The sequence below is a fragment of the Schistocerca serialis genome, chromosome 8, assembly GCF_023864345.2.
Source record: "Schistocerca serialis cubense isolate TAMUIC-IGC-003099 chromosome 8, iqSchSeri2.2, whole genome shotgun sequence".
NCBI lineage: Eukaryota > Metazoa > Arthropoda > Insecta > Orthoptera > Acrididae > Schistocerca > Schistocerca serialis.
The window spans coordinates 103,373,145-103,400,526 of record NC_064645.1 but is presented as its reverse complement, the minus strand read 5'-3'; positions in this window follow the sequence as shown (position 1 = coordinate 103,400,526).

Sequence of the window (27,382 nt, the reverse complement as noted above, 5' to 3'; positions counted from 1 at the left end):
AGATGGTCATTTGCCGAGCGAAACCGGTAGTCAGAGTACTTAAAAATTTGTAAGGGAAATTTATTTTTAAATTTGTACCGTGTCCCACTGCACGGTTATTTTCCCCGGTGCCAGAAATCATAGTGATTGCTGTATGCATGTGGCACTTGCGCCGTCAGAGGGTCACTGCGGCGGGCACCTGAAGAATGCGAGCGCCGCCTCGACAGAGCTGGGGAAAGGCGGCAGTCGGCTGCACCGATTGGGAAGAGCAACATCCCCAAGGAGACAGGGAGTATCAGTGGTCAATGCCCGCGGCGTGTCGTCGACAGTCGTCAAGAGATGTGGAGTGCTGTAGCGGCGGCCGAGGCTGGCGACTCGGGCTGGACTTGGAGACGGACAGAGCAGGATGGTCAGTTCCTGGAGGATGACGGAAGAAGACACTTTGGGGTGGAGCCAAGTACGAGGGGCTCAAGAAGCTAGTCTGCGGGACGTCACTGGTCGAGACGACGGTGGCACGGGCGGGGGTGCAGTGTGGGCAACGACTTCGTGCAGTGGTGCTTGTACAGATAGTGGTGGCACATTGGTGGCCTGACGTTTGAGGCAGCGCACAGTGTCATGTATGAACGTGCACTAAATTGGACGCTTCTAGAGAGTGTACTGGAAGTAGAGACGAATGAAATGAAATGAAGTGATCGTGTGGCATTATTGGCTGGGAGGCGTCATCCGGAGAAGTTCGGCCACCGGGTTGCAAATCTTGTTTCAGGTGACGTCACATTGGGCAACTTGAGCGTCGGAGATGATGAAGTGATGATGAACACGAACAGAGAAAATCTCCGACCTGGCCGGGAATCGAAAGCGGGCCTGCTGCATGGTAGGCAAATATGTTACCACTCAGCTAAGTAAGCGGACGTAGGGACGAATATGAACGTGCTATAAAACATATAAAATTTATTGAAAATGTAGTGTTTTTTTTAACACATTAAGAAATTTCTCCCATTTATTAATGAAAAATCAATATCTTCCGTATGACCAGCCAAGGCCGCGCGGCAACGAGCAATGCGTTCATTGAAATTCACGATGACGCGTCCGCAAATGGTGGGATGCGGTTAAGAAACCTTTTAATTTCATTCTTCAATTGTTGTATTGTTTGTGCTTTGTTCACGTACAGTTTCGATTTCACAAGGCGTAAGACTGCATGATGTGGCAAGCCATTCCTGATTGCCACCCAAAAAGATAATTTTTTGAGGAGACTTAACATTCTGCAGAGCACGGATTGTGTGACATAGCGCACCATCTTGTTGAAAACAAAAATCGTCATTTTCATCAATAAGAGGGAAAACTAATCAGGAAACATGTTTCGGTAACGCTCTACGTTCATAGTGACGACAGCTACCTCATGATTTTCAGAAAAGTACGGATCGATCACTCCTCCCGCACAGAACACACACCACAGTCGTGCGTTGTGGATGCACTCGTCTTCCAAAGTCACTCGCGGATTTTCTTTACCCCAAATTCTGATTACTGGCGTACACACAGAGGTGGAAGTACGCTTCATCTGAGAAAACTGTTCTTTTTGGGAAGTTCTCGTTCTCCGCTTGTCGAGTCAAAAGCCATTGAGCAAATCGATGTCTTCTTCCACGATCTGCAGGTTCCAACTCTTGTGTATGTTGAATCTTTTACGCATGCATTTTCAGATCTTTTGAAAGAGTCTGATGCAGTGAAATTGTGATAAAACCAGTTGTTGTTTTTGTAATAACTTTTTTATCATTTGGGTACGTTGTTCAGTTGTCGGCTGCTACATGCTGAAAAACATCAAACAACAATGCTGACGACACAAAATCTATCAGGATAATAATGGGAAGAACCGAAGATAACAAACATGAAAAAACCACGGCTACCAACTGTCATATGACAAAATGGCCCAAAATTCAAATTCGTCCTTACTTCCCGGATTACTTTCAAATAACGCGATATCACGAGTGCTGAGTAATGACTTGTTTGTGTGTATGGCATGCGGGTCGTATGTGACAATGTTCGTTGAGTAAGAGAGCAGCCTATGGGCGTGATTAAGAAAATTAAGAAAAAATGTAAGCCCCCCACTATATGTTTCAGTATGAAATTCAGTCCAAATTACTTTCCACTCTACACAAAGTCTATGTATTACCCCTACTATGTACCCACAAGCTGTTATTCGACTTACCTTTGACTAGACAGAACCTAATTTGAATTGAACTGTAGGTGGTCTGAATACAACTTGTCTTTATATTAAATGCGCAATTGAAGTAAAACAATTATCTGGCTCTAAACAAAATTTCCACTTACCTCGCGTCTTGACAACATTGTTGCAGATTTCTCGAAAGCACAACAGCAATCAGCAAGCAGGCAGCAGCTAAATTAGATTTCTATTTTTAAATAAAATTTCCAAATAATATTCAAACTGTTGCTTACTACATAGTGCAATGTGGTTACGCGTAATGATAAACGTTCTTTAAAAAGTCGGATGAGGAGAGCAACTATTCCTATGAAATGCCATTCCAAGACAACGATTTTAGAATGAAGTATATATTCAAAAAGACAGAGTGAAATTTCACGTGACTTTCACACATTGGTCTGAATAATACTATGCAAACCAAAGTGAACAGTGATTTGAAACATGTACAATGTTAAAACAGAATTTTTATAAAAACCAAACAATTTAATCAGTTGATATCTTAATGCATGGCTCAGAGAAGAGGGGTGGTCTTTCTCTCAGCTCTGAGCAAGTTAACTAGCTGACAACAATCATTCTAACAAACTAACTGCTCAGTCCTGCAGTCTTATCTCATACTACCTCTCTTCAAAATTAATAAATTATTCATGATTTATATTCCTTTCGCCTTTTAATATATGCATAATATTCATATTTGCTGTCCTTTATAATAAATTTTTCTTCATCTAACAGATACAATCACAAGTCGACATAGCGCTACTGAAGACGTCCATCGCCTATCACAACTCAACTACGAATGTATGAGACTGAGCAGAGGCGGAGACATTGCCACAACAAGACCAAGGACTGTTTAACAGTGAAATATCTTGTTCTCTCCCTGACGTGCACATCCATAACGCATAAAAATCAAAGTGACATGCCTGTCTTACAAAAGATTTATTGTTTTTCTACTGTTATTGACTTTAAGAACTTACTCTGTATTTTTTCTCAAATGATTATCATTTTTCACTACTACAGTGAATCAGATATTGTCAGTCGTTTTACGGATTAATTATTTATCAATTTCTTGCGTGTAAATCAGCGGTTCACTCATATGCACTAAGATTTGTTTTGCATTGCCTTATATTAATTTAAAACTATTTAATGAGACTTGAGCTTGACTACTTTAGTGTTGCTAGTAGACAGTGATCTGGATGGTGGTGTTGGTAGTGGAACAAGATGTAGCTTTGATCATAAGTAAGTTAAGCATTATTTGGCTCCGTAAGTTTTGGTCAATGTTTTGAATTGTTGTACTGTTACCAAGTCGCCCGTTGTAGGGTTAGATTGAAATTGTTCCATATTTCATCTTTTTCTGTTTCATTGAGGATATTTTGTGTTTGAACACCCTAGCCCTTCGTAAGTCCTTTGGGCTACAGAGAACAGACTGTCACGGTCTGGAGAAGAGCACTTATTGCCGTCTAAGCGCCGTTCACGGCAATGCTTCCCGAGAAAGACTAAATATCGTTGTCTACCAACAGTTAGTAAAAGGGGAAGTACAAAACGGTTCAAAACCGCGACGTTTTCCGCTGTGACGTGCACTATAGTCATAGGAAATCGAACAGTTCTATTCTACTTTGCGAGGATGGAGCTCTATCTCCAATGCAGCAGCTGTCTCAAAGTCAATCGTCCATGCATGTATAAAACATAGTCTATTCCGACACTCTTTGCTGTGCGATATAAGGAATATTAATAAAAAATTAAAGTCGGTTGTGGTAAGTAAATGTAATACGTCATGCAAGCAAAATGCCCTTAGAGCCCTGTCATCAGTATCTAACCGCTAGGCCCAATTGGCTACTTACTATCCGGATAACCATTCAGTTCTTAGCAACTGAATTTTTTTTCTGGGGGAGAAATGTACGTAATATGAACTCAGTTTTCAAAGTACCAAAAAGGGCTATAACAAAAATAACCGAAAGCAGCAATCGGGCTCATCGTAAAGACTTTTCCTATTGTGCATCACCTTAGAGTGTTGTAGAACATCAATAGTGAAGGCCATGTTTGCTTACTGGAACCAGTTATTTCCTTGCCCCTTGTGTTGATGATCCTAAACTTGAGATGATCTCTGACAACTATATTTCGTTACAGAGGGAAGCCTTTTTCATGTTATAGTGAAAATTACTTTTCTTTATCGTAATACACCACCATCTTGCGATGCTAGTGGGTAGTAACTGACTGCCGAATGTGGAGATACATTTTGTTGAATGAATCTGTTTTGATCCCGTGTTGTAGTCTTTACTCTGTTTTACGGTGAAACATATCTGCCCTTCTTTTTCAATTCTTCAATTGCGTCACACTCCTCTTTTAGCCATTTATTCATATTCTGCTCTATTTCTCTACAGAGTTCGTTAAAAGTCATTAATCTTTTTTTGCATTGTTTATAAACCATTCTAATAGCGTCACAACAAATTTAAGAAAAGCATTATTTATTTTCTATGTATGCTTGTTCTTTCCGTAAGATATGAACTTTACAAAACGATGTATCTACTTTCTGACACAGTCACCAAGATATTAGTAACACTTCACATCCGTTTTAACCGTTATTCAGCTTTCGGTACATCTCTCTTCCATTGTTCTCGTATTTGAATTGACTTCGGACTAGAAACCTCTTAATAACTGACGATAAGAATGTGAAAAAGATTCACCTCTTGTGACAAAACAGTAATTGTGTTTTTTTTGTAATTCTATGAATTTCAATATCTTAAAAGTCTCTTGCTTATACAAGTCTGTTTAGCTGTAAGTAAAAGTAGTAAAACAGCCATTAAATAAATCTTGCCCTTATCCGCTTATTCGCATTTTACCCATGATTTTGCATAATCGTCACACTGTGAGAATAGAAAGTCACTCGTACATGAGCAATAGCAACTAATTTTATCATTCTTCGCCTGAAAATGACTAGTAGGAAACTAGTTGAAACTTCGCTTTAGAACGACGATGCGATTCGGCTGATAGCCTGAGAAGAGCTCATCCGTGCAATTCGACGAGAAAGCCTGCAGTTTCCTTTATTGATTCACTGAGAACTCCGCTCTGCTAGAAGCAAATACATTCGGTGACCTTTCTGCAAACTAGGACCGGTTTCTACAGGATACCGAGACGAGCCCCAGTACTAACTTCATATCTGGTGAACGCTCAGCCCGCCGAATCCCTACAAGTTCGTCTGTCTGAAAGGACCCATGATCACACAAACGCCCAAAAAGGGCTTGAAATGTGTGAGGGTACTTGTTTTGGTACAGCAGTGCTGCCTCACGACAGTTTCCATCAGCTTGTCAGTATACAAACATCATCTCGGCTTGTTCCCGACGTGAATACGGGACAATTCTGTTGCTTACAGTACGCTGGGTCGATCACACAGCCTGCAACACACAAGGAACACTCGGAACGTGGTCAGAGGAACTCTCACTTGTCAGCGCCATCTACCTTGGCAGCAAGGCATTTCCGGGCACATGTTCATAGGACCCCTTTTACTCCATTTCTAATCAGGAGTCCATCCCCGCAGTTTGTCGGTTTTATTAATGTTCACCACATATCAGATAAGTGTTCCAAGTTACTGAATCATATCCGCTACTAATCCTAGAAAATCTTGCCTATCGATGTTTTTTGTCACCAGCAAAACCTTTGTGTAAGTAGTACAAAAAAACTAGATAGAAGAATACATGGACGTCCCTAGTACATCAGAACAGCAGGTATCGTGAAATGTCAATCATGGAACATAACGTAAGGCAGTTATATAAAACTTCAAGCAGTTTAAATAAACATCAGTTCTCGAAACGCGTAATGCTCTACGCAATAGACTGTTGATAAAAGGTGAATACTGCCATCATAGTTTATTCTCAGTGAGATGCGACCTGGAAGCAGTCGATGTACATGAACATCTAAAAACAAAAAACGGGAGAAAGTTTGCGTTTTTCACAAAAGAAGTCTGGATTCAACTACAAATCACGTGATCTGTTTCATCCGTTGGTCGTAAATCGTGGCGAGAAAATGGGGAATTGTTCATCCGTTTGAAATTGACATTTACGTTTTATGCACTGCATTAGGTGAAGACAGGTGATAAGATCTTTAACGTTAGTCATGTGACCAGAAGCCCATCTTTAGCAACAACCTAACGTATCCCGTAAGTATCTTTTGGGTATACTAAGTAGTAGGAATGTGATGTTTCAAAATCTATGACGTTCTGACCATAGAGCATCTTCACTTCTGCGCTAGAAAGGAAGTAAGCTGAGGTGCCTTACATGCGGATATTAAGTACCTGAGAGACTCACTGATTACGCTCCAGACACAACAGAAGTTACCTCAAGGCCGCAAACGAGCTTGGAGCCCACCTGGTGTTTACCAAGTCGTTTGTGGCAGACGCAGTATATGACTTTACTGCAGGAAGGAAGCAGTGTATGCGAAAGAATTTGTCTTTCCTTTAATAGCAGTGATATGCCAAACTGTTGCCGTCAATATTCATGCCTGTCAACGACAAGCGGAGTTTCTAAGACAACTAATTAAGTAGATAATTCAAAAGCCAAGATCGCTTAAATACTGTCTGCTGGATAACCGGTTTTAACATACTAAAGGTTCCATCATCGGATCTGAATGTAGATTAACATTTGTAAACCATTTGGATATAACGATAAATGAAGCAGACCAGCTGATATAAAATCATTGCCTCTAAAAAAAAAAAAAAAAAAAAAAAAAAAAACAACTTCTTCTCATGGTCATTCTTTTCCATATGTAAAACGGCAGCCACAAGATAAAACTATTTGGTACATGACCGCTGCTAGACTAACGGTCGGCATCACCTTTAGTGTGTTGAAACCCATTATCCAGTAAACAGTATTTAAGCGATCTTGGCTGTTGAATTATTTCTACAAGTGTGATCGCCCCACTACGCACTTTGTGTTCACTGCACAACTAATTCAGTAACTTTAATTTGTCTGCTACGTACGTAGATGTGCCATTGCATTATCACCACTTAAAATTTCTTCATATGTGAGAATGGATGGAAGCCAAGGGGTACCAAATCAAGGGAATAAAACGAATATCTCGGTAACCCAGGACAACGATGGAAAAACTTTTTTTGATAGAAGAGGCTTATTAGTGTGCTTTTTGATTTGCTGAATTCTAATATAAGTAGAAGAAACCGTACCATGACATTTTTTCAATATATATATATATATATATATATATATATATATATATATATATATATATATATATTTAAGTAAACGCAATCAACAATACAACAAGAACCGGCTTAAATTTTCAAGGATCTCCTCGACAGAATAGGAGTGACCCATGAGGAAACTCTTCAGTTTCCATCTGAAAGCGTGTGGCTTACTGCTAAGATTTTTGAATTCGAGTGGCAGTTTATTGAAAATGGATGCAGCAGTATACCGCACACCTTTCTGCACAAGAGTTAAGGAAGTCCGATCCAAATACAGGTTTGATTTCCGCCGAGTATTAACCGAGTGAAAGCTGCTCATTCTTGGGAATAAGTTAATGCTGTTAAAAAGAAATAACAGTAAGGAATATATACAGGGTGTTACAAAAAGTTACGGCCAAACTTTCAGGAAACATTCCTCACACACAAAGAAAGAAAATATGTTATGTGGACATGTGTCCCGCAACGCTTACTTTCCATGTTAGAGCTCATTTTATTACTTATCTTCAAATAACATTAATCATGGAATGGAAACACACAGCAACAGAACGTACCAGCGTGACTTCAAACACTTTGTTACAGGAAATTTTCAAACTGTCCTCCGTTAGCGAGGATACATGCATCCACCCTCCGTCGCATGGAATCCCTGATACGCTGATGCAGCCCTGGGGAATGGCGTATTGTACCACAGTCGTCCACAATACGAGCACGAAGAGTCTCTACATTTGGTACCGGGGTTGCGTAGACAAGAGCTTTCAAATGCCCCCATAAATGAAAGTCAAGAGGGTTGAGGTCAGGAGAGCGTGGAGGCCACGGAATTGGCCCGCCTCTACCAATCCATCGATCACTGAATCTGTTGTTGACAAGCGTACGAACACTTCGACTGAAATGTGCAGGAGCTCCATCGTGCATGAACCACATGTTCTGTCGTACTTGTAAATGCACATGTTCTAGCAGCACAGGTAGAGTATCCCGTATGAACTCATGATAACGTGCTCCATTGAGCGTAGGTGGAAGAACATGGGGCCGAATCAAGACATCACCAACAATGCCTGCCCAAACGTTCACAGAAAATCTGTGTTGATGACGTGATTGCACAATTGCGTGCGGATTCTCGTCAGCCGACACATGTGGCGGTGAATCGAGGAAGTACAGTACATACTGACGAAACTAAAATGAGCTCTAACACGGAAATTAAGCGTTTCCGGACACATGTCCACATAACATCTTTTCTTTATTTGTGTGTAAGGAATGTTTCCTGATAGTTTGGCCGTACCTTTTTGTTACACCCTGTATATTGAGAGGCCGATGACAAAATGCCCAGACTCGTGAACAGGGGTCGACGAGAGGTTCGTGAACTTACACCACTTATCGTCCGAACTGCCCGTTTCTGAGCCAAAAATATCTTTTTAGACTGGAAAGAGTTACCCCAAAATATAATACCATATTGTTGGATGTGAGGTGCGCCACTTACGCAAAACACCGTTTTTCTCAGTACCCAAACATGTTTCGGCACCACTGTGCCATCATCAGTGGGTTTTCGTTTTTATTTATTATATAATGTGAACATTTTTGGCTGGCTCTGAGCACTATGGGGCTTAAAATCTATGGTCATCAGTCACCTAGAACTCAGAACTACTTAAACTTAACTAACCTAAGGACATCACACAACACCCAGTCATCACGAGGCAGAGAAAATCCCTGACCCCGCCGGGAATCGAACCCGGGACCCCGTGCTCGGGAAGCGAGAACGCTACCGCGAGACCACGAGCTGCGGACTGAACATTTTTGTTAAATGATTATAAAATTATGTGCATCTTTAGTTCAAACAATAGATCGTTTTTGTTTGTAAATACCTTTATATTTGGTGTTCATGAATTTTCTGAATCACTTGTGTGTTAATTACTACAGGTAGCTTGTCATCTGCAACCAAACGATATGGTTGAGGAGAAAGTTTTTTGCTGTAAGTTAACCTATCTTCTAGAATGTAATTTAGTTTGTCGCGATGTTTTCGCGCCTATATTCGTTTTTACTTATGTTTTCGTGTGGCAAGCACTTCCATTCTCCGCATCATGCTGAGGTGTTGTGATGCACATGTAACTATAACAAGTATTTTCCACAAATAACGCAGTAAAACACTTTTCACTTCACCAAAACACAGTGTGATTGTGGTTTGTTGTGTGTCCCAGCCCAGTCAGTGTTCATTTGCTCACCAGAGAGTTCGGCACCAAATTTGAACTTTGTTTTTATTTTATCTTTGTGTGTGTGTGTGTGTGTGTGTGTGTGTGTGTGTGTGTGTGTGTGTGTGTGCGTGCGTGTAGACTTTATCTGTTTGTGCTGTTTATATTTCTAAAGTTCCTTTAACGTGTTAAATAGTGTGCCCTTGGAGAGTGCAGTGTATTCGTTTGAGATCTGTTTTCCTTCTGCTATTGCCTTCTGTATATGGAAGTTTTCTTCAATGGTCAGTTTGCTGTGTAGGCTGTGGCTGGGTTTTAGTATTCTTAAAGGTCGAGACACACACGTCCGGGCCGTGTCAGGGCCGAGCGTCGGACGAGTGACGGCCGTGCTCCGGTCCGTTTCTGCAGGGGCCACGCATGACCGGGGCACGTCCGTGTCTCTGTTGTTCCTTGTAGTGACTCGGACGCGGTGAGCTGTGTTTCTGTTTGTGAAAGCTGTAAAACATGTTCACTAATTTTCGTAATAGTGAATTAGGGCTTATAGCACTTGCTTTAGACGAAGAGGAAAACGAACGAAGGCAAACAAGAAGAAGAAAATTATGGATCCACAGTGCCTGGAAAACAAGACCAGTACAGGGAGAGTTTCGAACACTATTTTCTCACCTCGTAGATGATGAGGCTAAGTTTTATGAATATTTTAGGATGACGCAGTACACCTTCTGTGAACTTTTAAAGAAACTAGAACCAAGGCTGAGAAAAAATGACACGTTCTGCAGAGTATCAGTTTCACCCAAAGAACGACTGGCTGTTTTTTTACAGTAGGTTAAAGAAAAGTACACAGAACACAAATAAATAAGAAGTTTTAAGGACAGCATTTTTATTTTATTACTTTAGTAATTGAAAGATAAATACATAAGTTAGTAAATAATACAGTTAAATTTCTACTACCCTAAGAAAAACAAATGAGGACTATTCAGTGAATTAGTTTCTGAAGCTGATGAGGATGCAGGGGAACTTGGAGGATGATGGCTTTGGTTATTTATATACGAATTGTGCGAATCCCTTTGCAGGTCCAAAAGCTGCTGTGTAGGTTCTGTTGACTCGTTTCCCACAGGTGAAGGATATGGTGTTGAAACAGATTTTGCTGAGGAATTGGAGGATGATGGAGTGAATTGATGGACTGATACGTCATTCATGAGTTGCTTCAGTTCAAAGTCTTCTACAATTGAAAAAATCCTACTTTTAGCTTGATGAAACAGTAGTGGATGCAATGATTTTAGGGCTGGTGCTATACCAGCCAAAAAAGCATCAACTTGGTTTTGTATATCTCTCTGTTTTTCAGCTTTTTTTTCTGCCAAAATGTAAGCCATGAGCTGGCTTGATGCAGAGTCTTGTGGTTTAACCTCACGCTGAAATTTTCGTTTCAGTGGTGGTTTCATAAACGTGTTCTTCTTTGAAGTGACGGACGAATGAGCTGAGGGCGTCTGGGAATGCCGAGTGCGCTCTATCAAATTCTCTGTTTCACTATCCTGGGTTTTAATGATCCATTCTTCATCTGCAATGTCTTCTTGTGTAGACACTTTTTCGTTTTCAACAATCGACTGCTCCTCTTGGGAATCTGTATTTGATTCTTGTTTATGCTCATTATTGTCTTGCGTGTAAGGAACATTGGAAACTGTTTCTCGTTCTACCATGTAAGGTAGCAGGAACGTTAAGAGATCTTCATACTTGTATTTATGTTGATGAACAGCAGCTTGTCCTGAAACAGTTTTCCTTTTCTGCAAGGTCTTCCTTAGTTGGTCACGAACAGATGCCCATTTTTTTTTTTTTTTGCATTCCTCTATTCCACCTGTAACAAAAATATTTTAAATCGCGTATTTATATTACAATGTTTAAAATGCTGCAAATATTTTATAGATTATACAGTATTTCTCATCTTATACATTCAATTTTTTTCAGGTTCCTTGTTACAGGAGATTCCTTTAAAACTATTTCCTTCAGCTACAGGTTGGGAAAATCCACAGTTGCAGCTATCGTCCATGACACCTCTAGAACAGTTATCGATTTATTGTTAGAAGAGGTGATGCCTGTGCCGAATGAAGAAAAATGGAATGCTATAGCTGAGGAGTTTTGGACAAAATGGGAGTTTCCAAACTGCATTGGATCTTTAGATGGAAAGCACGTAACAATACAGGCTCCAAACAACTCAGGAAGTCTCTATTGGAATTACAAAAAAACATATTCCATTGTGCTTCTTGCTCTGGTTGACCCATGTTATAATTTTATTGCAATAGACGTGGGAGCGTACGGAAAAAACTCTGATGGAGGCATTCTAGTAAATTCAAATCTTGGAAAGTCATTGGAAAACAATACGCTTAGCGTCCCAAAGAGTAAAACTTTACCCGGAACTGATGTTGAACTTCCAATGGTAATTGTAGGCGATGAAGCTTTCCCTCTCAAAACATACTTGATGCGACCATATCCTGGCAGGAACTTAACAAATGACAAGGCTATATTTAATTGTCGTTTGTGTCGGGCAAGAAGAATATCCGAAAATGCATGCGGTATATTGCAACAGAAATTTCGAATATTTAGAAGAATCCTTCAGGGAGATCCTAATAACCTTACAATGATTGTGACGGCTGCGTGTGCACTGTACAACTTTATTCGAAAAATGGAAGGTTATAGGGTGCCCGAACAGAGGATGGATCAAACGGAAACTGCTGAGGGATCCGGAAGTTCATCAAATCTTCGAAACCTACCTCGAATTCGTGGGAGATCAACAGATGCTGCATTTGCTGTACGAGAACAACTCAAAAAATTCCTGAACTCTCCACAAGGGACTGTGGAATGGCAAGAACATGTCGCCTTGGCGATATAACGATGACATAAACCAAACATCTGTTTGTAAAATAAAAAGTAAATAAATATCTTTCGGGTATTAAAACTTGTATAGTTTTTATCTTACCTTTGGCTTGTAGACCTGTTGCAATTGTCTTCCAAACTCTGTCTTTGTACTCGATATTCCTGTAATTTTCACTTCCCTGATCGTAAAGAACAGGAAACTTACGAACTTCCTCTATTAGTCGTTCCACATCCATGTTTTGTACACAGAACAGTTTTGCGCAGTTGCACAGCTCACAAGACAACCCCACCGTCAGGCCGTGTCCGTCACGTGAAAATTTAAACACGGCGGATCCCGCCCGGCCCGGCCCCGGCCCGTTGACGTTCCCCGTGCACGGCCCGGTCAAGTGGGGCCCGCAGCTCTACATTTGTTTTAATGTTGTATTTCGTAGTCCGGGTGACGACCGATACTAGGACGTGTCTCGGCACGGACACGGTCCTGACATGTGTGTCCCGACCTTAAGTCTGTTTCTATTGTGGTTGGGTGATGATTGTGGGCTACAAGGTGGTCAGCAAATGTGCTATGGGAGCTGTTGCTTTTTAAAGCTTTGAGATGTACTGAATATCTGGTTTTGAAATTTCTGCATGTTTATCATATGTGCACTGACTTGCAAGTGTTGCTTGTCAGTTCATATATTCCTGATCTGTTAAATTTATCCACGGGTGTTTCTTGCGTTCTGATCTTTTCTGTGTTGTGTTCTCCATCCTGTATCCTATTTGGAGTCCTTGTTTCTTTAATATGTTGCCTATTCTGTGAACAATCTTGTTATTGTAGGTGAGTATGTGCCATTTCGTTTTGTGTGTGTGTTGTTGCTCTGTTGTGTCTTGTGTGTGGACATTGTTTGTGTTTTGTGTTTTTCTGTGCTGTGTGAGGATTTGTGTGTGTGTGGTATATTCATTTTTGTACTGTTTGCGTATTTTTTATTTAACTTGTCTACCATATAAGTAGTATAACCATTTTTATTGTTATTTGTTTTATTGTGTTTAGTTCTTATGTGTAGTTCTGTTTGTTACTCTCTATCTGAACACCTAGAAATTTGAACTGTTCAGTTTCACTAATCATACGCCCATACTGTGAAATTAAAGCGGCAGGTTTTGTTCAATTGTGTGTTAGAAACTGTAAAAGCTGAGTCTTACTGTAATTTAGCGTTAGTTTATTTTCTACGAGCCATGAACGTAGGTCTTGTACTGCACGATCTGAAACCGAACCAATGTTGGACACAACATACTTTACAACCAACCTAGTGTCATCAGCATATTTTAGAGTTACCCGTAATACTAGAGGGCATATCATTTATGTGAATAAGGAACAAGAGTGGCTCCATCACTGATCCTTTGGGCACCCCTCACTTGGCAGTACCCCACTCAGACCCCATATCACAGCCATTATCATCATTGTGAAGAATGACCTTTTTCTGTCTTTGCTAAAGTGCATTAGTGTATTTACGTGCATTAGCGTCAGATAGACTTGATAAATTGAAGGTTTCAGTTTTTATTTGCGTCTGAATAGGAGAAGCGAAGTTTCTGTTTAGGACAGCTTCTCGTGTACGTAAACGTTTGTTTATATTCTTAACTGACGTTAAATACGTCAATTAAGTCAGTGTACAATACTCGGTATTTACGTTTATTAGACTCAATACATTGAAGGTAGCAGTTTCTATACGTTTTGTTAGGAAAAGTGATACTGACAGTGAATTCTAACTTCACTTGTGTACGTTTGACTAGCGCAACCTGCGAGCATTAACAGTTAAGCAAAGGTCAAATACGTGGTAAATTAGTGTTACACTACAATATTTGAGTAAATCTGTGTTAAAACACAACTTCTGAGCCCATCTTACGTACGATTTAGTTAGCAGAAAGCTAAAATTCACCTCGCCATCTGCTTGAATTCCTTAGCTTGTCATGGGCTTTAGTGATCGTGTACTGTAAGCACATCGGTTCCTATAAAGTAGAGTTTGTATTTGTGCTTTACATCCTGAACTCATATTGTTACCTAAAGGTTTTGTTTTGTACCTGCATCTGTCAGTGTAAAATACTCAGTATTTACGTTTATCGGTGTCATTTAGACTCGATACATTGAAGGTAGCAGTATTTATAGTTTTATTTATAGTTTTTCCCGTCTATATAAACGTTTGTTTACATTATAAATATGAGGAATAATCAGTAAGTGTAGCTTATCGTAGGTTACTGTTTAATTCTTTAATAACATTCACTAGATAGCCCCTAGCAGTTTACTGTAGGTCACTGATTTTTTCTTTAGTATTCACTAGATAGCACCAGATATAGCTACTACCATTTATTGTTTTTAAATTTGAGTGTCCTTTCTGCCAACTAGAGTGTAGCTTTTAACCTTGTGTGGCAGTAGATTTCCTTAAGTTTCTTATAGTAAATCATATTAACTAGATGGATGTGGATTGTTTCTGTTGTGTGCGGATGCAGGAGGAGTTGGCAACAGTCCAAAACTGGAAGCTTTGTTGGCCACAGTCAACAGGCTCCAGAGTGCCACCTTGAGGTGTGGTGGGGATTGGGTGCCTGGGGCAGCCTCTGCTGTACCAGATGTGCAGGGGGGGGGGGGGGGGAGGTCACACCACTCTGTAACTGAGCCGACCTCAGGTGCGACTGAGCCAGCTGGCCCAGTCTCACTTCAGTGTGGGTGGCGGACTGTGTCGAGGTCTCGAGCCTCAAGGCGAAGGCTGCATGGGGGATGCAGGCACCTGCCAAATCCAGTGTACTTTACTAATAGAGTCAGTGTGCTATCTGATGCTGGGATTGGGAGGGGACGGGGAGGCTGAGCTGGATCAGAATGCACATTGGCCGGCCGGAGTGGCCGAGTGCTTCTAGGCGCTACAGTCTTGAACCGCGCGACCGGTACGGTCGCAGGTTCGAATCCTGCCTCGGGCATGGATGTGTGTGATGTCCTTAGGTTAGTTAGGTTTAAGTAGTTCTAAGTTCTAGGGAACTGGTGACCTCAGAAGTTAAATCCCATAGGGCTCAGAGCCATTTGCACCATTTGCAGAATGCACATTCTGCCAGGATAGTGGCCGTGCCTTCAGCAAGGTGCGGACAGGCAAAACGGGATAGGGGTTTGTTAGTTATTGGGAGCTCCAGTGTTAGGCGGGTCATGGAGCCCCTCAGGAACATAGTGGCTAGGGCGGGGAAGAAGTCCAACGTTCGCTCGGTGCGCTTGCCGGGGGTCCTTGTCCGGGATGTGGAAGAGGGTCTTCCGGCGGCTATCGAGCTTGCAGGATGCAACCAGCTGCAGATTGTTGCACATGTCTGCACCAACGATGGGTGTCGTTGGGGTTCCGAGGAAATCCTTGGGTCCTTTCGATGGCTGGCTAAATTGGCGAAGATGGCCTCCATCTATCATGGAGTGGAAGCTAAGCTGACGATTTGCAGCATCCTACCCAGGTTGGGCCAGGAAGAATCTAATTAGAGGCTACGTCGACTCTGTGACGAAAATGGTTGTAGATTCCTCGACCTACGCTATGGGGTGGAAGATTGTAGGACGCCCCTCGATAGATCAGGGGTGTGCTACACAGAGGTAACAGCTTCATGGGGAGCACAGTACTTGTGGCGTGCACATGGGAGTTATTAAGATTAGGTTTCTCCCCACAGGAAAAATTACCAGTTCATGACACTGATGTAGGTGTGCCATCTATAAAAATTGTTAGTTCGCCTAAACAGGATTTAAATAAACTAAATCTCATGTTAGTAAACTGTCAAAGTGTCTGTAGCAAGATCCCCGAGTTACTCTCCGAAATAAACAGCAGTGATGCCAATATTGTATTAGGTACGCAAAAGCTAATTGAAACCACACATAAATAGCAGTGAAATTTTGAACTCGGATTGGATAATGTTTAGGAAGAATAGGACTGATGCTATGGGAAGTTCATTGAAGTTAAAAGTTGTTTAAACGCAGTTGAGATCGATACTGGGTCGGACTGTGAAATAGTCTGGATAAAGCTGTCAATCAGACAAGTAGTGACCATTGTATTAGGATGTTGTTATAGACCATCAGCATCCGCAACGTTTCAGGAAAAGTCTTGAGTACATAGGAAATAAATATCCAAATTGTCCATTTGTTATAGGTGGAGACTTTAATCTGGCGTCCACTGACTGGGAAAATTACACGTTTATCACAGGGGTCAGAAGCAACGACTCGTGTGAAGTTATTCTAGGAGCGCTCTCAACATACAACCATGAGCAACTGGTTAGAAAACCAACTCGAGATGGGAACATATTAGATATCTTCTCGACAAACAGACCTGATCATTTTTTTTTTCGAGGAAGTTGATCTAGAAGAAGCTATTAGTGACCATTATGTCGTTGTGGCTTCTACGTCAGTGGAAGTTAAAAAAAAAAAAAGAAACAGCGTAGTTTTCTTGTTTGGGAAAGCAAATAAAAGTCTCATTAATGAATATTTTCAAGTCAGCTCCAAGCATTCACCACGGAACACCAAGATATTGAGCATCTTTGGTCGGAATTAAAGGTATTATCAACCATGTGCTAGAGCAATATGTGCCTAGCAAAAATATAGGGGAGGGAAAGGATCCATCTTGGTTCAACAATCATATTAGGAAGTTGCTGAGAAAGCAGAGAATTTTGCACAAAAAAACACAAAATTTTGGTCGTGCGTAAAATCTATGAACGCTACAAATAAATCAATACCTTCTCTTGCTGACAGTGCGGATAATGTAACGGATGATGATAAAAAGAAGGCCGAAATTCTAAACCAAGCTTTCAAAAACTCGTTTACGGTGGAGGACTGCAGCACCATTCCTGTGGTGTCACCGCCAGACACCACACTTGCTAGGTGGTAGCTTTTAAATCGGCCGCGGTCCGCTAGTATACGTCGGACCCGCGTGTCGCCACTATCAGTGATTTCAGACCGAGCGCCGCCACACGGCAGGTCTAGAGAGACGTACAGGCACTCGCCCCAGTTGTACGGACGACTTAGCTAGCGATGCAACACTGACGAAGCCTCGCTTATTTGCAGAGAAGATAGTTAGAATAGCCTTCAGCTAAGTTAATGGCTACGGCCTAGCAAGGCGCCATAATCCTTTGCTATGTATATATATAGTGGTTATAACATGTATCATCAAGAGCGATGTTCTACAAATGTGGATTAAAGTTAAGTACTCCAGAAGCCACGTACTTTTCTTTATAGCATTCATTACGTATCCTGTTTCAGACCTCACGCCAGCCTGCGTGAGTTTAAACGCGTGCCTTTCGGTTACCCGTCACTGTGGACTGGCTGTCTTGTCAGTCCACAACAATTCCCCCTTTCAGTTATCGAATAAACGAAAGGATGGCTGACATGGTGTTTAGTGTATGTGGGATTGTAAAACAGTTAAGATCCTTAGACGCCAGGAAAGCATCTGGCGCAGACGGTATCCCCGTAAGATTTTATGATGACTATGCTACAAATATAGGACCATTCTTATCCATCATCTATCAGAGATCACTGCAACAGCGGAAAGTTCCACAGGACTCGAAGAAGGCCCAGGTTGTAGCAATCTATAAAAAGGGTAGAAAATCGGATGCACATAATAACCGGTCAATTTCGCTGACATCGATTTGTTGTAGAATCATGGACCATATTTTGTCTTCAGACATAAAGACCTTTCTAGACTCTGAGAAGCTCATCTGCAGAAACCAGCACGGTTTGAGGAAACAGCGGTCATGCGAGACACAGCTGGCCCTCTTTGTGCATGATATACAACAGACTCTAGATACCGGCTCCCAGGTTGATGCCATATTCCTCGACTTTCGAAAGGCGTTCGACTCAGTTCCACACTGTCGCTTGCTCCAAAAAGTGCGCGCTTACGGTCTATCCGATGACATGTACGGTTGGATAGAAAGTTTTCTAACAGACAGGTAGCAGTATGTCGTCCTGAACGGGGTGACTTCAACAGAAATAAGCGTAACTTCAGGTGTGCCCCAGGGCAGCGTAATTGGTCCGCTGCTTTTAACGATTTACGTAAACGACCTGGATGATGGTATCGACAGCGGCATTAGACTGTTTGCCAATGATGCTGTAGTCTACAGGAAAGTAGTAGCACACGAAAGTTCTGAACAAATCAATGAGGATTTTCAGAAAGTAAATGCGTGGTGTAATAACTGGCAGTTATCTCTCAATATTAGTAGGTGTAACCTACTGCATATAACAAAGCCAAAATCCCCATTAATGTACGAGTACAAAAAAATGCCCAGTCTTTGCAAGCGGTAACATCCGTCAAGTATCTGGGTGTGACTATTCAACATGATCTCAAATGGAATGATCACATTACACAAGTAACGGGCAAGGCGAACTCTAGATTGCGGTTTATTGGTCGAATCCTGAAGCGATGCAGTCCTTGAGCAAAGAAAATTGCTTACAATACTTTAGTTCGTCCAGTCTTAGAATATTGGTCGTCTGTATGGGACCCTTACCAGTTGGGTCTGATTCAAGAGATTGAGAAGGTCCAAAGAAGAGCGGCAAAATTCGTGACTGGTATATTTAACCATGGCGAGAGCGTTACATATCTCTTAGAAAGTTGGAAGTGGGACACACTTGCAGATAGACGACGCACTAAACGGAAGGGGCTGCACACTAAATTCCAAAATCCAATGTTCACCGAGGATGTAGAGAATATATTATTACCACCAACTTTCATATCGCGTAATGATCACCATTCAAAGATAAGGGAAATTAGAGTTCTTACTGAGGCGTTCAGACTGTCGTTTTTTCCTAGCGCGATACGCGAGTGGAACAGAGGGGGGGAAATATGACTTTGACGTGAATAGTACTCTCCGCCACACATCTCTTGGTGGCTAGCGGAGTATATATGTAGATTTAGATGTAGAAAGTCCCTCGTCATAAACATATAGCAATAAACCCTGAAATGAAGTATCAAGAATAGTGAAAAACAAGAATTATTACCATCTCTGTCTTTATTTTCAGTAAGATTTTTACATGACGTGTTTTACTTTACTTTAAATACTCATGGGTCTATCGACAAGAGTGTAAGTGTTTCATTACACATCCTACCATCAGAATTTAGCTAGCTGTATGAAAAGAAAATTATTGTATTGTATGAAAAGAAAGGAAAATCGAAGATGTGTTAGATGACGATCAGTTTGGCTTTAGGAAAGGTAAAGGCGCCAGAGTGGCAATTCTGACGTTGCGGTTGATAATGGAAGCAAGACTAAAGAAAAATCAAGACACATTCATAGGATTTGTCGACCTAGAAAAATGACGCAAGATGTTCTAAATTCTGAGAAAAATAGGGGTAACCTTTAGGGAGAGACGTGTAATACACAATATGTACAAGGGCCAATAGGGAATAATAAGAGTGGACGACCAACAACGAAGTGCTCTGATTAAGAAGCGTGTGAGACAGGGATGTAGTCTTTCGCCCCTACTGTTCAATCTGTACATCGAAGAAGCAGTGATGGAAATAAAAGAAAGGTGCAGGAGAGGTATTAAAATTCAAGGTGAAAGGGCAATAATACGATTCGCTGATGACATTTCTATCCTCAGTGAAAGTGAAGAAGAATTACATGATCTGCTGAATGGAATGAACAGTCTAATGAGTACACAGTATGGTTTGAGAGTAAATCGAAAAAATACGAAAGTAATGAGAAATACCAGAAATGAGAACAGCGAGAAACTTAATATCAGGACTGATGGTTACGAAGAAGATGAAGTTAAGGAGTTCTGCTACCTAGGCAGCAAAATAACCAATGACGGACGGACAAGGACATCAAAAGGAAACTAGCATTGGCAAAAAGGGCATTCCTGGTCAAAAAGAGTTCACTGGTATCAATCAAAGGCCTTAATTTGCCGAAGAAATTTCGGACAATGTACGTTTGGAGAACAGCATTGTATGGTAGTGAAACATGGAGTGTGGGAAAAATCGGAACAGACGAGAATCGAAGCATATGAGATGTGATGCTACAGATGAATGATGAAAATTAGGTGGCCTGATAATGTAAGGAATGAGGAAGTTCTGCGCAGAATCGGAGAGGAAAGGAATACGTGAAGACACTGACAAGGAGAAGCGACAGGATGACACGACACCTGTTAAGACATCAGGGGCTGACTTCCATGGTACTAGAGGGAGCTGTAGAGGGCAAAAACAGTAGAGGAAGACAGAGATTGGAACACATCCAGCAGGTAATTGAGGACGTAGGTTGCAAGTGCTACTCTGAGATGAAGAGGTTGATACAGGAGAGGAATTCGAGGTGGGTCGCATCAAACCAGTGATACGAGTGAACTACACGTTGCCCAACAAGTGACTGGGCAAGTCACTTTAGAGCTTGCAAAAACTTATCAATAGCTTATCAAAAACAACTTTTGAATTGTTGACCGCGTACCTTCTACGTAGTGTTGGAGCTTTCATGTGGAAACACAAGTATATATTACAGTTCGCATCGTAGATACCCGACATTTCCTGTCTGATCTTTTGCGGCTAGTTTGATAATACAGACTCCGGAGGAAAATGCGGGAATTGTTTCTCCTTTGACAGAAACACACTAACGGATGGGGAAAAATGACGACCCAGTGGCTACTAGAGCAGCTTCATCTGTTGATTTACTATAATAATGAGATTTTTTTCTACCTGTAATTGACTTCTCAGATTTGTAACTTCTGTATTTCTTTCATGGGCGTTTATCACCATTGCTAAAGCGGCTGTAGAATTTGTAAGGTGCAAATTAATAACCCTTTATTAAACAATGTTTGAGAAATACCGTAACTTATTTTCAGAGAAAATATCCCAAGAACTGTCTTCTCAAGCTTGGTGCAGTCATAACCACAGGCGCACCCGGGTTCGATTCCCGGCTGGGTCAGGGATTTTCACCCGCCTCGATATGACTGGGACTTCGTGTTGTTCTCATCATTTCATCATCATTCATGAAAGTGTCGAGACTGGACTGAGCAAAGGTTGGGAATTTGTACGGACACTGATAACCGCGCAGTTGAGCACCCTACAAACCAAACATCATCATCATTTCCTTGAGGCCAGTTCATTCAGGGTCAGTGTTGATCCTTCTCCCCACTCTCCTGTTCACAAAACTTATTAGTAACGAAATACTGTATAAAACACATACAACTGAAATCGCTGAAAATAATTTTGAACATCGAGTGTTAATTTTGAAGAACGATGGGTAATAAGGCTTTCTTGTCAACATATTCCTATTCAGAACACTAAAATACACACTAAAATGCAACTTTCATCAAAACAGCTTCTCTAACTTCGTCCTGCTTTTTGAAATGTCCGTCTTATTCCCATTATTTCTTACCTTTCTCCCATCTACTCCAACAATTAAGAAATTTGAGGCTGAAAGTTCAGTTAAAACCGAGTCGACCTGAAGCTTGTAAACAGCATGAAGTATGAACTTGGTAGTAAGGACAGGATAAATTAGGAAGATCCTCTGAGAAATATTGGGACCTTGACCGTTTATCTAAAAGAAGGAGAAAACGAACCTGGAATAGAAAAGATGTCGGGCACAATTTTTCCAAAGTTTTCGTAGAGTCGACCATAAAACCAAAGTACCGTCTGTGGAAGCAGGGATTTATAAGCAAAGGCAAAAATGGAACAGATTTACTGCGGAGTAGTTTTCAAGCCGAAGATCTAAGCTGTCACAGGTTTCCAGGAGAGAGAACATGACCTGCAGACTAGCACGGATGTTTAAGAAGTGTGACAACGATGGACAATAATAAGTATCGAAAAAAAAGAAGATGACCATAATTACTGTGGTCTACAGATGACCAAAACGAAAAGAAGAGGTTATGGCAGATGTATATAGCGTTTTTCAGGGTCACAGTTCAGGGATAGGATCTGCCCAGTCGAAAGACTTCGAACAAATGTATAGACCTAAATAGGGTTACACGACGAGGGATAAGTGAATATTTTACGTTAAAAGCGTAGTCTTTCACTGCGGGTCGTGGACGCTTCGTCAGACTCTCGCACTGAAATCCTTATTTCGAAAGACCTCAGCACGACCGTCAGTGCGCATCGCCGAGTACTCGCTTTCCCCTAACAGTGAATGACGCGTCATTAACTCCTCATTACCCTCCCCAATTAGCTTAATACGCTGCACATACTCCGGTTTTTGTCGCTCGACTGCTCTGATTTATGGCCCCCCGCAGCGCCGCCTGCCTACAATTATCGAATGAGTAGAGCTCTCCTTTGCGCGCTCGATTACCCTGGAAAAAGTTTACTGGAGGCTGGGGATGCTGGAGTCGTCTCAACGAAGTTACTGACAGCGAAAGACCTTTACTTCCAGCCCACTTCTGCAACAATAGCAGCGGAGTGGGGAGCGATGTACGACTGCTGCGTGCGGCGTATTTATGTAGTCAGTCGCTCCACTTCGAGTGAGAAGTTAACAAGATAATGTGTCTCAACTATTCTAACAGAGGAATACAAGATCAAAAGTAAGGACGATCCATGCCTCAAAATTATCAGCCTCTTGGAATTTACTTGATGACACGTGAATAATTTCTCTGTCTTACTTGTGCTTCGTCACCGAAGAAATTGCTGGCTAATCAAAACCAAAGATATCTACATCGTCACGAGAGGAAGTATTCGGAACTGATTACGATTATTTTACTTTGTGTCTTTACTTACAGAGTATGTTTAAAGAAAATTGTCCCGTATTCATACACTGGACAGCAACAAACAGAAACAGAAAAAATGTATTACAAGCATTTGTTCTGCAGCAAAAGCTTATTGAGATATGAACCATTGTGTCCTATAATACTCAACAGAGGAGGGTAACATTTGTGTACCATCTATCTACGCACATCAGTTGAAGGGCTTATTTTAATTGTGGTACAAGTCCATTACCTCCACTTTCCTGCCTATAATGCTTCTGAAATTAATTATCCAAGCAAAGTGAAAGAAAGGTTCATCTCTAGCAAGAAGTCATATGCTTGAATATTTCTGGTATCTCAACTGCAGGCGCTTCAGTCTGGAACCGCGCGAATGCTACGGTCGCATGTTCGAATCCTGCCTTGGGCATGGATGTGTGTGATGTCCTTAAGTTAGTTAGGTTTAAGTAGTTCTAAGTTCTCAGATGTTAAGTCCCATAATGCTCAGAGCCATTTGAACTATCAACTGCAGATTTTTAAGCGGTCATTTAACTTTAGGACTCTTTATCTCAGAATGAACAAAAATGGACTTGTACCGTTATTGAAATAAGTCCTTCAGTTAGTCCTCTAAAAGAATCATGAACTAGTAAGTACACATCTGTTTACCTTCGGATCAAGTAAAATGCGTGTGTAACACGGTCATGTGACGCAAACACATTGTCAGTGTATGTAGCACACACCAGTGCATATAAAGTGACGGAAAAAAATCGCAACACAAGAATATACTTAATGTATATATTTCGGGAATACATTTGTCTAGGTAACACATTTAAGTCATTATCGTTGCAAGATCACAGGTTAACGCAAGCGCCAAATAAGCCGTTGCAAATGTGAAATGCTGGTTCATTAACAACGGGTGTAACCGCCAAAATGTTAAATGCAAACATGCAAACATGCATGCATTGTGTTATACAGGTGCCGGATGTAAGTTTGTGGGATGGAGTTCCATGCCCGTTGCAATTGGTCGGTCAATGCAGGGATGGTTAATCTGTTTGTGGATGACGCTGGAGTTGTCGTCCGCTGATGTCCCATATGTGCTGATCTGGTGATCAAGTAGGCCAAGACAACATGTCGACGACCTGTAGAATATGTTGAGTTACGACAGCGGTATATGGCTGTTGTAACAGCGACTGGAACGGTCGTGGGGTTGCCGTGAGGGAAAGCGCGGCCGGACCCACGGAGCGGCCCGTGAACAACAACACAAAGGGGAGAGGACGAACACAACAACGAAGGACAGCCAAGCGAGACCTTACGAACAACTAGCAAGAAACAACGGAGTCACAAGAACACCACACGAATCAACCACGTCCACTCGTACACGGAACAAAGTAACATAAATACGCTGTCTGAGGCGAGATGTCGATAGACGCACTCAACGATTAGACTGACTGACGGAGATTTTCTTTTTTTCTTTATTGTATTTCAATTCCCCATCGGGGCGGGTTGGCAGCTGCATATACGCAGCTCTTCAGCCAAAGGATATAGATCATACAATAGAAGACGTTAAAAATAACATAAAGTACCGACAGACAGCGTAGCACATAACAGTCACTGACAGTAACACTATGTACAAGTCCAGCACACAATTAAAACCACGGCTCTCGATGCACAGGAGAACAGCACCAACCACAACATTGACGTACCACACTGATGATAATGAGCCAAAAGAGGATGTGCCAGGTGCATGGAGATGAGGGAGAAGGGAGTGAGGAGGGAGGGGAGGAGAGGGGGGAAATGGGCCCGGGGCGCCCCAAAGAGAGCAGGGGAGGGAAAGAGTTGAGGATGGGTCGTAGGGACTAAAGAAGGGGGGGGGGAGAAGGAAAATCCGCTCTGGGAGAAGGAGGGGAAAGGAAAAGGGGGTCTTGGGGGAGGGGGGCTGGTGGAGAGAGAGGCAGGCGCTTAAATACTATTGGCCGCTGGGACCGTGTGTTCCGCCATGGCGCCCTCACATTCAACGTGGGCCAGGAAGCGCCACGGCTTACGGTGCGACAGTGGAGGGACCTCTAGGGGTCTTCGACGTCCATGATGTCTGGCGAGGATTGAAAAACCGCCGCGCGCGGTACCAGAGTGGCCAATCGTTATCCTGTTGGAAAACACCCCCTGGAATTCTGTTCGTGAATGGTAGCACAAGTCGAATCACCAGACTGACGTACAACTGTGCAGTCAGGGTCCATGTGATAGCTACGAGAGTGCTCCTGCTGTCATACGAAATAGCGCCCCAGACCACAAATCTAGGTGAAGGTCCAGTGCGTCTAGCATGCAGACAGGTTGACTGTAGGCGCTCATCTTTCCTCCTTTTAGCCAACACACGGCCATTACTGACACCAAGAAAGAACCAGCTTTCATCAGAAAACACAACAGACCTCTGCCCACCTCTCCAAAGCGCTTGACGCCACTGAAATCACAAATTGCAATGGTCTGGGGTCAGTGGAATGCATGTTACAGGGCTTCTGGCTCAGAGCTGTCCTTGAAGTAACCGATATGTAACGTATTAGAACAGATAAGCCCTCGGTCACATATATTAAGTCAAAATTGACCAGGTTTCGACGCTACTATGAGCATCGTCTTCAGAATTAAACTAACTGTTCTAAAACATAATAGGTATATAAGACATTAATAAACTGAAGTTTGTACTGGCTGGAAAGAGATGCAGTACTTACAAGCCACATTCCAAAAAAATTTAAGCCGGAAAGGCGACGTCATGAAAAGTAGTAAATAAGATAAGATCTTTTGAGAAAAAACAGCACCAGTCACCTAAATACATCCTTTGCCGATCGTCTCTTAATTACTGGAGATGTGCCTAAAGCCATTGGCGATAGCAATATTCTGCATACCGAAAAGAAGGGGCGTAGGTTAGATGTTTTAGAGGAATTGGAGATTTTCAAACATCTATCTCGTCATGATGGCCTCATTCTCAACGAACAGCTGCAGCTGCGAAATAAAAACTTTTTCGACTGTATAAAGCCGTTGCACGATCTTTGATTCAGATTTCCTCATGCAGTTTGCCGAAATGTTATTTTCCTGTTTCGTCTTTGCTGTTTTCTTGTATTTCATAATTACGTTACAAAATGTATCTCTGTTTAAAGCAGATAAATATGTAACTTCATCTTATTATTATTAGTGCTTACGTTATGCCTGAATCAGCTTCATTACAATTTAATGTGTCTAATTTTGAATGTACAGTAGCCTAATCGTTTCTGCGGCTACTAGATGGTGCTCGTAGCAACACCATATTTACTTGCCCACACTTTCTAACGTGGGCACCTCAGTTATGTTGCAACCCGTGTTCACTCAAGTACGAGCAGCCCTTAGCGGCTCGCCATCTTATCTTATTTACAACTTTTCATGGCGTCGCCTTTCCGGCTTAGATTTTTTAGAATGTGACTTGTAAGTACTGCAGCTCTTTCCAGTCAGTACAAACTTCAGTTCATTAATGTCTTATATACCTATTATGTTTTAGAACAGTTAGTTTAATTCTGAAGACGACGCTCATAGTAGCGTCGAAACCTGGTCAATTTTGACTTAATATTTGTGACCGAGGGCTTATTTGTTCTAATATAATTCTGACACGGTCACTGAACCTTAGCAGCTATGTTCAAATTTTCTACGATTTGTAGCAGTTCGTGGTGTCACTGCGGTGCCAACTGCTGCTCAATTTGCAGATGCAGTACGATGCACCAGTGCCACACGCCGAAAACGATGGCCTTCCTTCTCGGTGGTACCACGTGGCCATCCGGAGTCCAGTCTTCTAGCGACCCTACTTTCTCGTTTCCACCGTTGCCAGCCACGTACAGTAGCTACATTCCCGCCAAGTCTGTGCAGTCTTAACGCATCGACTGCACACCGACCAGCTCAGCACCGTGAAGCAGCATCACGAAGGCGCTGACCCGCACGCCAATGGTAAGAGCGGGCAGTGGCACACCTCCAGAAAGACGAGTTCAGCGCCCCCGGTCACCGCTGACTTAAGGGGAGGTTTACTATCTTCTGGTTCAAAAAATCGAATTTTTCTTAAATTGCAATTTTGGATCCATAAAAGTGTTTAGAATCCACCCCTGAAACGGTTTTCCGAATACGGAACGGAAATATTTGTTATTCGCGGTTGTACAAAAAAATGCACCTGCCTGAAATCGGCCTTTTTCACGCACCAGTTTTTTTTCCGGAATTTCGACTCTGTAGTCGCGAAAAATTATACTATGTGCTTGCCCAAAGATCAAGTGATCAAGTGATAAAGGAGATTACTCCGTACTACGGCTTATCTATGCGACGGCATTCCAATTCGGAAGGACAGA